The 13455-nt window shown below is 42.3% G+C and overlaps 1 protein-coding gene across 2 annotated transcripts in view; it reads left to right on the top strand.

Moving 5' to 3' along the window:
• Positions 1 to 13455, top strand: part of LOC126212942 (uncharacterized) — a 485086-nt gene that overhangs the window by 200855 nt on the left and 270776 nt on the right. The gene's annotated exons all lie outside the window — the stretch shown is intronic.

Raw genomic sequence — 13455 nt, 5'->3', positions numbered from 1 at the left:
AGCCAGTTGATCGGCCACCATTGACCAGACGTTTTCAATTGGTGAGAGATATCGGGAATGTGCTGGCCAGGGCAGGAGTCGAACATTTTCTGTATCCAGAAAGGCCCGTACAGGACCTGCAAAATGCGGTCGTGCGTTATCTTGTTGAAATGTAGGGTTTCTCAGGGATCGAATGGAGGGTAGGGCCATGGGTCGTAACAAATCTTAAATGTAACGTCCACTGTTCAAAGTGCCGTCAATGCGAACAAGAGGTGACCGAGACGTGTAGCCAATGGCACCCCATACCATCAAGCAATGTGATACGCCAATATGACGATGACGAATGCACGCTTCCAATGTGCGTTCACCGCGATGTTGCCAAACACGGATTGACCATCGTGATGCTGTAAACAGAACCTGGATTCATCCGAAAAAATTACGTTTTGGCATTCGTCCACCCAGGTTCGTCGTTGAGTACACCATCGCAGGCGCTCTTGTCTGTGATGCAGCGTCGAGGGTAACCGTAGCCACGGTCTCCGAGCTGATAGTCCGTGCTGCTGCAAACATCGTCGAACTGTTCGTGCAGAAAGTTGTCGTCTTGCAAACGTCCCAATCTGCTGACTGAGTGATCGAGACGTGGCTGCACGATCCGTTACAGCCATGTGGATAAGATGCCTGTCATCTCGACTGCTAGTGATACGAGGCCGTTGGGATCCAGCACGGCGTTCCCTATTACCCTCCTGATTCCACCGATTCCATATTCTGCTAACAGTCATTGGATCTCGACCAACGCGAGCAGCAATGTTGCGATACGATAAACCGCAATCGCGATAGGCTACAATCCGACCAAGCCGGAAACGTGACGGTACGCATTTCTCCTCCTTACACGAGGCATCACAACAACGTCTCACCAGGCAACGCCGGTCAACTGCTTTTTGTATACGAGAAATCGGTTGGAAACTATCCTCATGTCATCACGTTGTAGGTTTCGCCACCGGCGCCAACCTTGTGTGAATGCTCTGGAAAGCTAATCATTTGCATATCACAGCATCTTCTTCCTGTCGATTAAATTTCGCGTCTGTAGCACGTCATCTTCGTGGTGTAGCCGTTTTAATGGCCAGTAGTGTATATGCGATGACCTCACAGCTAACTATCAGTGTGGACGGCTGGAGCACAATGCGAGGTAGTGAGGTGCAGTGTGACCTGAGTCCAGATGCGACGCACTTGGGTGCTGAGATTGAGAGCTTGAGGCAGCTCGGTCGGAGGCGGCGGCCGATATGCACGCTGCCCAGGGGGTGTTATCGGCGTGGAGCCTGGGGGCGTGTCTCGGTCTTCTCGACCATAGGCGCGCCTAGTTCAGCAGAGCCTTCTATACAGTGTTTGCTAGTGCCGACCGGTCAGGTGGCGAAGGTGTACGGCAGCACGATATCTAAAGACTGTTTGTTTGTTAGTCAGTTAGTTATGGTCCAGCTCCTAGCAAATGAGGCAGGAAATGAAATTGAGGGTAGCAAAGCAAAGGCTGAAATTTTCAAATAACTTTTTGGGAATTCAGCCAGGTAACACTTTCAGCGACCGCCGATATTTCGGCCGGAGAACACCCCGCCATTTTCAAGGCAAACTGCAACGGACAGGCGGCGTACATGCAAATTTAATACCTCGGTTCTCGGACAGAAGCAGGAAAGATAACACACACACACACACACACACACACACACACACACACACTGAACACTAGTGCCACCAAAGATGACCAAAGTGAGAGCTATCGATAGTGAGACTATGAATTCGCAGGTGAGGCAGCATTGACTCTGTTCCTCTGTTTTTTGACAAGGGAGAGAGCCGGATTCCAAACAGAGTTTAAACAGAAACCTCCATCCCTGTTAACGAGGTTGCTCGCTAATTTAATCTCAACTGCCTCCCTAATGACACTGTCCCAATAGCTGGACGTGCATGCCAATATCTCGGTGTTATTATATAACATGGGGTGACCAGTATCCAAGCAATGTTCGGCAATAGCAGATCTATTTGGCTGCTGTAATCGTGTGTGCCGTTTATGCTCAGTACATCTGTCCTCCACGGTCCTGATAGTTTGACCAATATATGCCATGCCGCAGCTACAAGGAATACGATATACACCTGCCTTACGCAGTCCAAGATCATCCTTAACGGAACTCAAAAGTGCTCTAATTTTAGATGGAGGTCGGAAAACAGATTTCACATCGTATTTCCGTAAAATACCACCGATCTTATTGGACGTGTTTCCTACGTAAAGCAAAAAGGCAGTAGACTTAGGTGTTGACTCAAAATTATCATCAATCACCCGATGTACAGTTGGTCGATAGCGCAACGCACGTTCAATCTGTCCATCACTATAACCATTTTGACGAAATGTAACTTCAAGATGGGACAGCTCAGCTGGCAAAGTCTCAGCGTCAGGAACGACATGTGCCCTGTGTACCAAGGTACGAAGTACCCCTTCAAGCTGAGCAGAATGGTGACAACTATTAGCTTGTAAGTACAAGTCGGTGTGAGTACGTTTCCTGTAGACTGCATGTCCCAATGATCCATCATCCTTCCTCCTAACCAACACGTCGAGAAAGGGAAGGCAACCATCCTCTTCCACCTCCATCGTAAAACGAATGTTCGGGTGGATCGAGTTCAGATGTTCTAGAAAGACATTCAAATTCTCCCTACCGTGAGGCCAAACAACGAAGGTATCGTCAACGTATCTAAAGAAACAGGACCGTGGAGGAGAGATGTACTGAGCATAAACGGCACACACGATTACAGCAGCCAAATAGATCTACTATTGCCGAACATTGCTTGGATACTGGTCACCCCATGTTATATAATAACGCCGAGATATTGGCATGCACGTCCAGCTATTGGGACAGTGTCATTAGGGAGGCAGTTGAGATTAAATTAGTGAGCAACCTTGTTAACAGGGATGGAGGTTTCTGTTTAAACTCTGTTTGGAATCCGGCTCTCTCCCTTGTCAAAAAACAGAGGAACAGAGTCAATGCTGCCTCACCTGCGAATTTATAGTCTCACTATCGATAGCTCTCACTTTGGTCATCTTTGGTGGCACTAGTGTTCAGTGTGTGTGTGTGTGTGTGTTATCTTTCCTGCTTCAGTCCGAGAACCGAGGTATTAAATTTGCATGTACGCCGCCTGTCCGTTGCAGTTTGCCTTGAAAATGGCGGGGTGTTCTCCCGCCGAAATATCGGAGGTCGCTGAAAGTGTTACCTGGCTGAATTCCCGGAAGTTATTTGAAAGTTGTATACGCCAGGAGAAACTCAGGTCTCACAAAGGTTGAAATGCTTAATTCCGTTTCCAAATGTTCCTTTACGAAGGAAAACCCAACATAATTTAGTCCTCACACGAGTAAAAACAAGTATTAGTGTCAGTGGCATTGAGAAACTGTTGAAATCGTTAAAACTAAACAAAGCTCTTTGGCCCGAGGGAATACCTGTCAGACTCTATACAGACTGTGTAAGCCCCTCTTCCAACTAACCCCTCCTACAAAAAACCGTGCCCAGCTCTTGGAAAGAGGCACAGATGACACCTGTCTACAAGACGGGTAGCAGAAGTGATCCACGACACTACCGTCCAATATCCTGAGTTCAAACGTAATGAGGTATGTGGAACAGAATGATCTCCTCCATGTCAACCAGCATGGCCCCTGAAAACATCGGTAATGTGAAACCCAACTCGCATTTTTCCCTTGTGACATACAGAAGGCTTTCGATCAAGCCAATCAGGTAGGTGCAGTATTTCTCTATTTCCGAAAAGCATTTGACTCAGTACCAGTTACGCCTATTGTCAGAAGTACGACAATGTGGCGTATAAACGGTGTTTGTCAGTGTATCGAGGATTTTTAGTCGGGAGGATGCAGCTTGTTATCTCGGATGGAGACTCTCCGTCAGACGTAGAAGTAACCTCGAGTGTGCCCCAGGGAAGTGCGTTGCATCCCCTTCACTGCAATAATCACAACACATCGTCTTTATGACTTTTATCAATACGATTGTTTTTAATATCCTCGCATTAGTTTCGTAGGTTTTCACACTAACGTCATGGGGATGGCACAACACTCTGAAAACTTAGTAAAAAATTCTTTCCCAACTGATACACATAAAACAGACAGATGATCAACATACGTATTTTGTCATATTTGGTCACTGTACTAATGTAGTAGGACAGGTGTTTGTGTCTGGCCTTTTGTCTGATCCCAGTACAGACGGCATCACAAGGGACTATGTTCCTTCGTAACAGACAGGCGAAGAATAGAATTACGCAGCGATTTGTTGTTATAAATGAAGCACGTAAGACAGAACGAAGCTATTTACGTGAACAGTTAATGGTCGGTAACAGTTGCGTTGTCTTAATGCCTCCCACTCTGTGTTACAATTTTTATTTCTGTGTTATAGTTTGTTAATGTGGTAATTATATTTCCTGTTATGGAAATGTTTCCGTAAATGCGAAAAGGATCCCATCAACATCGTATCACTTAAGTTTCCCATGGGGAATTCTGTGATCCATGCAATGAAAGGCTTTGGCAGAATCGTTGAGCACGCCACATGGAGCTACAAGGAGCGCCGTGTTATGGTAGTTAAGAGCGTGATCTCACGTTTAGGACGTTTCAAACATTTTCGGTCGTGAGGATTTACGTTTTCATGTTTTCCCTGATTTGATTACGCCGGGATGATTCCTCTCTTAACGTTTTCATTTATTCGTTCTTGTCCTACTCCTCATCTTCGGCAGAACGTTAAGGTCTAATATTCGGTAGTGCCCTCCAGACAAATTTTCTTGTTTATTCCTTGGCAGAACCTTCTTGTGAAGTCATTTATGACTTTCTCTGAAGAAACAAGGAAGATGTAGTTGTCCAAGAGGGTCAAAGAGTTCTTATCCTAAAACTTTCCTAATATTCTTTTCTTTGCTACTTTTCGAAAATTTATTCAAGAAACTGACAAAATCGTTGTTGTTGTTGTTGTTATAGTCCTCAGTCCGAAGACTGGTTTGATGCAGCTGTACACGCTACCGTAGCCTCTGCAATCTTCTCCATTTCTGCATAGCCACTGCAACTCACATCCATCTGGACCTGATTACTGTACTCGTCCCCCTGGCAGATTAAGTTTGGAAGGTAGGAGACGAGGTACTGGCAGAAATAAAGCTGTGAGGACGGGGCGTGAGTCGTGCTCGGGTAGCTCAGTTGGAAGAGCACTTGCCCGCGAAAGCAAAGGTCCCGAGTTCGAGTCTCGGTCCGGCACACAGTTTTAATCTGCCAGGAAGTTTCATATCAGCGCACACTCCGCTGTACAGTGAAAATTTCATTCTAGAAACAACCCCCAGGCAGTGGCTAAGCCATGTCTCCGCAATATCCTTCCTTTCAGGAGTGCTAGTTCTGCAAGGTTCGCGGGAGAGCTTCTGTTAAGTTTGGAAGGTAGGAGACGAGGTACTGGCAGAAGTAAAGCTGTAAGGACGGGGCGTGTGTCGTGGTCGGGTATCTCAGTTGGTAGAGCACTTGCCCGCTAAAAGGCAAAGGTCCCGAGTTCGAGTCTCGGTCCGACACACAGTTTGAATCTGCCAGGAAGTTTCATATCAGCGCACACTCCGCTGTAGAGTGAAAATTTCATTCTAGAAGGTAAGCCATGTTTTGTTGGTATGAGTGTACTCGACGTGTCTAGAGAGTTAATGTGCGACCTGTACCACAACATGATGAAGGTAAAATACGGAGAAAAAACTGAACTTAGTTACCAAGGCACTGGCAGCATCATCTAAAACAAAGAGTCTGAAGATTTCTACGATGACATGAACTGATTATCGAAAAATTTGACACAAGTGACTATCCAACAGAGAGTATTTACTGTGTACCACCAGTGAACAAGAAAGTTGTAGGAAAGATGAAGGATCAGTGCAATGGAACAATAATGGAAGAATTTTTTTGTATGAGAGTAAAAATGTATGTTAGTAAAGTTGATAGCAAGAAAGAAAGAAAAATCGAAAGGAGTCAAAACATGTGTAATGAAGGATATAATGTGGCTTCAAGAGTGCAAAGATTGTTCATCGACGTTGAAAAATAAAGAACGATGAACCTGGTACGAAGATACGTGATAGGAATGAAGTCGTCTCAAATTAGTGAATAAACAAGCGTTGATTCCTCACAACAACAAGATATTGTCCTGAAAAATATGATAGATATACTCCCGTACGAGCACTACTTACCCAATTACGTTGTTTGTAATACTCATAAACTGCACGAATTTCGTCGTCATCGGGATTAAACAAATGAAAATCGTGTTAATCACTCAACTGATTATAAAGGCAGACACTTCATCTTTATCAGGGTAACACACGGTTACAAAACAAGAAAGGGCAGATATTCTTACCTCACGTTTACTCATTTATGTAGAAAAAGATCTTGAAGCAATTCGACTTTAAATATACCAAGGCTTTTTTCTACATAAATGGTGGTGACATAAAGACGAATTCACGGTTATAAGGAGAAGTCACTCGATGACTTTCAACCACATATGTAAATGATGGAGAAACATTATAACACAGGCAAAGAATGTCATAAAATATCTAAATAATAAAGAATCTCACCAACAAAGAACTCTGAGTGTTATATTCCGTGGGGGATGACGAAAGAGAAGAAAGCAACAAAAAATATATAGTAAGTGCCAAGAAATTAAACTTGTGACTGCGTTTTTATAAATCTATTAGCTATGGATAAACGTGCAAACAGATGTAAAATTTGTCATCGACAACATAGGAGTAACACTGACATAAATGTAATGTGTGTGTGTGGGTGAGGGGGGCCTGCAGACATGAAAAGACATGAACTAACGGCAAAACACATAAAAATAATGGAAATGTAAGAGCCAGAGGAAGCAGGCTTAAGACTGGACAGAGTCGAAAGATTACTTCAGAAGTCACTTCGTACAGAAAATTCTTAAAAAATTTCACTGAAAATTCTGTGTCGAGCGTCGTATATCAAATTTTATCTTGCCATATATGATTATATAGACATGTGCATCATTCGGAATTTTACCGTTGAACGTTGCACACAGCTTCATTGTCATATTTTGCGTTGTCAATGCAGTTATGATTACTGACATGTCTTAGACAAAGATGGAATAATTTCGGACGAAACTGAATAGATTTAAATTAACGTCACCCCTCACCTGTGCCGCACATTTAAAAGCAGGAAAAGCACCGTAAGCTTTCAGAAAGTCGCCAGGTGGGTCGGGTTTCCACATTTATTGAGGAAAAACTTCGTTTCCCCCATTCGTCAGGTAAGCGTTCTGAAGCTGGACGTGATCGAACAGGGCAGAGTCAGCCAACTGATTATTTTTGCAATTAGTTTGGAACAGAACGAAAATTAGGTGAGGCATGCCAAACTCCGAGGAAATGTAGTAATTTGTGACATCTATCTCGAAATTTCTTTTGCTGCTCTGTCCGGCCATCTCGACGGTCTGTGCTTCAAAGAATTAAATGGGAATATTCAGATTTTAGGCCTTTCTTGTAGTAGTTCGAGCAAATATTCTGGTTCGTATCTAGCTGCAGTAGCACGGATTGCCACACTCTCCACAACAATTTTGCCTACCTTTGGAAGCATACCTACTATTTCAACAACGGCGTCATTTCGATCAGGCTAACGAAGAATGGCATCGCTTGCACCTCAACTTCATGTGAAACACACTATTAGGTTGCCTTCTTACGTCACTATCACTTCTTTATGTATAAGCTTTGAAGAACCCGCCAAGAACATCAAATGGAAAAAGTACTTAATCTTTCTTACTTTTCATCTTCCCGTTGTTGAGGATGTGACCTTTCATAGCTGTCTCATCGGCAAGAGACGAAGTCAAGCGTAACGAGGCTGATGAAAAGAACGGATGATCCTTGTTGGGAGTATTTAGTTTGTTTTTCATCTTCTCGATTCCTGGGGACGAACAGAACTGACAGCTATCGATCTTGTTCCCTCTGAAACGCTCTACAACCTAAGGTTCTTTCAGTTTATTCAGGTCCAATCTCTTTAAATTCCTACCTTTTGCAGTTTCTTCAATTTCAGTATATACTTCATAACCAATAAATTGTGGTAAGAGCCACGTCTGCCACTGTAAATTTCAAACCTGGTTCCGAAATCTTTGTCTTACCATTATACAATCTATCTGAAACCTTCCAGGCCGGCTGGGGTAGCCGAGCGGTTATTGGCGCTACAGTCTGGAACTGCGCGACCGCTACGGTCGCAGGTTCGAATCCTGCCTCGGGCATGGATGTGTGTGATGTCCTTAGGTTAATTATGTTTAAGTCGTTCTAAGTTCTAGGGGACTGATGACATCAGAAGCTAAGTGCCATTTGAACCATTTTTGAACCTTCTAGTGTCTCGAAGCCTCTTGCATGTATACAGCCTTCTTTCATGATTCTTAAAACAAGTATTAGTTATGATTGAGTTATGCTCTGTGCAGAATTCTACCAGGCGGCTTCATCTTTCATTTCTTACTCCTAGTCCACATTCACCTACTACTTCTCATTCTCTATCTTCTGCTATGACATTTTCCTCTCCCTTAACTATCTCAATAATTTCTTTTATCGCACATAAATTTCTTGAATCTGTTTATCATCTGCGGAGCTAGTTGGCATATAAACGTGTAGTACTGTGGTAGGCGTGGGCTTCGTGTCTACCTTGGTTACACTAATGTGTTCACTATGCTTTTCGTAGTAGCTTATCCACATTCCTATATTTTTTATTCATTATTAAACCTACTCGTGCATTATCCATACTTGATTTTATTTCTATAATCCTGTATTCACCTGAACAGAAGTCTTGTTCCTCCTGCCACCGTACTTCACTAATTCCCAGTATATCTAACATTAGCCCATCCATTTCTCTTTTTAAATTTTCTAACCTACCTGCCCGATTAAGGAATCTTACATTCCACGCTATGATCTGTAGAACGCCAGTTTTGTTTCTGCTGATAACGACGTCCTCTGAGTAGTCTTCGCCTGGAGATCCGAATGGGGGCTATTTTACCTCCGGTATATTTTACCCACGAGGACAAAATCATCATTTAACAATACAGTGAAGCTGCATACTCTGAGGGAAAGTTAGGGCTTGTTTCCCACTGCTTTCAGCCGTTCGCAGTGCCAGCACAGAAATTGTGTTTTGGTTAGTGTTACAAAGCCTGATCAGTCAATCATCCAGACTGTTGCCCCTGCAGCTACTGAAAAGGCTACTGCCCCTCTTGAGGAGCACCACGTGTGTCTGACATCTCAACAGATACCCCCCCCCCCCCCCATTGTGGTTGCACTTATGGCACAGCTATCTGTATTGCTGAGGCACGAAAGCCTTCCCACCAACAGCAAGGTCCATGGTTCATGGGTGGTGCCCAAGAACATTTATTTGGTAGGAGAAATGGTTGACCTTTTCTTCCCAAGACTGATGGTTGATCAAAGTGTGGATCATTCGTTCAAATGCTGATGAGAAAATGGGTGAAGGCGTCATAAATATGTACACAGACAAAGCAGTCGAGTACATCTGGATGAATGATGTACATCAGTTACGTGATAGATTAATGAGTATCCATGGTGAGGAGATGGAAGGCAACAAATATTTTAACAATGAAAATATTGGTAGTAAAACAGATTTTGTGGAATAAATACAGTAACTTATTCATCAACATTCGCAGGAGTCAGATATTTGAACAATCTTCCGCATACATTCCGCTAAAGTGAAAAGTATGGTAAAGGCTTGGTGAAAACAATGATCAACGAACTTGCGTTCGAAAGGCATCTACCAGGACACATTTATTGTGGTTCAGGAACAAAACTCGATGAAAGACTGGCTCGAGGAAACAAGGAATTAATCCGTTGTATGAAGTAGGCAAAAGACGTGACATAGTCTACAGATACCACAGAGGTCTAGATAAAACACGTAGAGCTGGCAAAGAACGTCAGTCGGCTCCAAAGGGACAAATGCAATCAGAAGATGCTGCATTTGTTTAAAAATTGCCTGCAATGATAGTAAGAGAAATAGTGTATGGAAAAGGAAAACTAGGCATGGGTTGGATGACAACAGATGAGGTTCATAAAAAATGGTTTATCTTTTTTGTCTGCGTAAATGAACAATTTTACGATTGACTACAGTGTTCTGCCGAGTGGGGAGACTAAACGCAACAACTATCAGCTACACAGCAATCACGAGTTTTTGACTGACTCGCAACGAACGAGGAAAGACAAGCAAAATACTGGTGTAAACCTACTCATAACTCTAGGCATACGTCTCGTAAAACATTGTTGAATATCTTATGAAAAAGAAGTAAGGGTCAGGACTACCACAACATAAAGGAGGATTTCTACCAATTTTACTTGCTGCACCAGGAGTAATTGGTTCACTCTCTGGTGGCGTTGTTGCCATTGCAAAATGTAATCACGACAAAACAAAAGAACGATGCAGTATTGGAAGAACAGAAGGGACACAACCATGCAATAGAGAATAAGGGAGCTACAAAGCTCGACCAAATTTTAACCTAGCAAAGTTGGCAAAACAGTTGAAAATCAGCCACTTTCGTGGTAGCTGCTTGATCGGTGAACTAACCAGTCAACCAAAAAGTGTTGTGTGTGGAGCGCTAAATTTAGACACTTCTGTTAACGTTGACACACACTTGGCGCGTTACCACAATGACAACGAGAAGGAGTTTGTCTTCGATTTATTTGGTGGTAACACCAAGACAACTGGCTGACGACGTAGGTCAACATGAACTATACTACTATGTCGAGAGAGTATTTAACTTTGATGAAGTGACTTGGAGGTCTTCGTAAAGTATGTAAGACAAAGAAAAGTAAATTTGTTAAAAAAAATTGTAGCCGCTAGAGAGGTAGTGAATGTTCGTGAAGAAACCACCAACGAACTACAGAAACCTTGGGAATATTTTTTAAAAGAAGTAGTGTCATCCAACTTTTCATATACGATTGATGGCTAGCTGACGTAATAGAAATGGACTCTGGTACTTTGAAATCCATTTCAAAAATGAACAAAAGAACCAAATGTTTATTGACTGTCATCAATGTCTTCTCACATTTTGCATCGGCCATCGCATGTAACGACAAATATGTGGAGAATGCCTTCGGAAAAAAATGTGCAGACAGAAACGGTAAAAATTTTTACAACAAACAATTTTGAAAAGTGGCGAAGAAACGTGATATCAACCGGTACTCAACATTTTGAGAGACGAATGCATCTTTTGTCGAAGGATTTAACAGAACACCGATGGAAGAAAATGTGGAAAGAGTTTTCTGTTCAAGGTAACTACAAATCGATTGGACTGGTTGAAAAGTTGGTTGATGAGTACAATAACTGGATGCTTTCAACGGTAAAGATGGAGCGAACAGATGTAACCAAAGAAGATGAGAAGGAACTACTGAAGGCAGTTCATGTTGAAGATGCCAAGCCTAAATGTAATGTGAGCAATAAAGTGAGAATCAGCAAATTTAAAAATTTTACAAAAGAGCTACAAAGTCAACTAGTCAACAGAATTTCTTATGGTTGATCGAGCTGTTTTCTCTAAGCCAGTTTCATACAAGCTGAATACCTTGTAGGGGAAGGAAGGAAAGAAATTTTTAATGAACATCAGCTACAGAAGATGAAGTTTCCACACGTATAGCCTGTTTAGAAACTCTTGAGGAAGAAGGATGACAAAGTGTATGTGAAATTCCTGGGTTTTTTATGACTAAACAAAAGTTGGGTGTGAACAGAAAAGTTTATTGTATAGAAAATTTTTTCTAAGTAAATGAAAGGCCTGGTACTTACGGAAAGAAGTAGAAATGTGTTGGAATGATCAAGATGGATGGTTCGAGTTAATGTATGAACTTTCAACGGTAAAGATGAAGCCAACAGATGTAACCAAAGAAAATGAGAAGAAACTACTGAAGGCAGTTCATGTTGAAGATGCCAAGCCTAAATGTAAGGTGAGCAATAAAGTGAGAATCAGCAAATTTAAAAATTTGAAGCGTTCTAGTTTCTTCAGATCACAGCGATATAACGTCCAGGTTTCGCAACCATGTAGCATGGTGGAAATGACTACAACTTTGTACACCATCAGTTTGGTGTACAGTGTTAGGTCTTTATTCAGGAAGACACGCTTTGTAAGACGTCCAAATGCTACATGGACAGCACGTAATCTGTACAGCGAAGTGAGCACAGGTAAAAGGCCACGAGGTGCCCCTCTCAAACGTTATAAAGATCAGTACAAGAAAAATCTTAAAAACTTGAACATCGATCCGAGTAACTGGTCCACAATAGCAGAAGACCGAAGTCGCTGGCGCTCAGTTACCTCAAATGCTCTTCAAAACTTTGAGCTGGAACGTCGAAGAATGGAGGATGACAAACGCTGGAGATGTAAACTCCTCCAGGCTCAGTCACGTCCTCCACCGTCCATCAGCTGTAATGTCTGTGGACGCCTTTTCCACTCTAGGATTGGATTGCTAAGCCATCAACGACACTTCCACGCCTGAACCGTGACAAAGGAAATCTCAGGAGAGAAATGAAAACTCGGATACGAGTATCAGCCGACGACGACGACGATGAACATTTCAAGATTATGATTGGGAGAGAACTACCATCGATGTTGAAAGAGAAAAAAAAAGCAGTAGAAAAAGCTCAGCAGCCAATGATGATGATAAAGCTCGAAGTAATAAGCAGGATACAGTTTGACTATTTTTCCTCCATTAATGTGGTTTTCCTCATTTCTGTGAAAATTTCTATTTTTGGTAAAGAAATCGTAATTTCATGCTGTTTTCATGCCAGTTTTGCTCTTTGTCCTCTGATTTTGTTGGTTTTGATTCCTCAGGAGGACACACAACAACTGTTTTAATCAATGCCAAGACGAATAACTGCTTGCATAAAGGCCAGATATGGACCAACGCGTTACTCACTAGCCCAGTTTGTGGGGCTCTTTCTCTTTAAAAATTGTAGTCATTTGTTTGCCTGTATTTGTACATGTGTCTACTAATTTCCGTCCTATGGGATTAATTCCTTCGTAAACCTTCTTTTTTGTTTTTAGTTCCTTAGTATATATTGAACAAATTAACTTATTTTCAGTCATAGACGGGCACTGCTACGGCATGTGTAGTTCTATCACTACTGTATACGTAAACAAGGTGGGAAATGGATCTTGAACCACTGAGTTGTTACAAAACAGCTCAAGGAAATCTCTATGAAGTCAGCACTTGCTTCTAATAGTCTGCTAGAAAGACAATTGTAGAAACGTTCGTTAAGACCAGGAAAACTGATAGATATGCATAAGTTGCCTGAAACAATAGTACAAGTAGCTTCAGAACTGACACCACCTTCCAGAAAATTCATTAATTTTATTACATATGTAATGAACTGGTACTACACTATATTATGGTGCTAGCTGCCTTAGCAGCATGTGTGTTCATAATGCACAGTCGAGTAGTAGTATTCTTTCATAGTCT

Source organism: Schistocerca nitens, chromosome 11 (assembly GCF_023898315.1).
Source record: "Schistocerca nitens isolate TAMUIC-IGC-003100 chromosome 11, iqSchNite1.1, whole genome shotgun sequence".
NCBI lineage: Eukaryota > Metazoa > Arthropoda > Insecta > Orthoptera > Acrididae > Schistocerca > Schistocerca nitens.
Note: the sequence above shows the minus strand (reverse complement) of the source record. Positions and strands in the feature narration are given on the sequence as shown.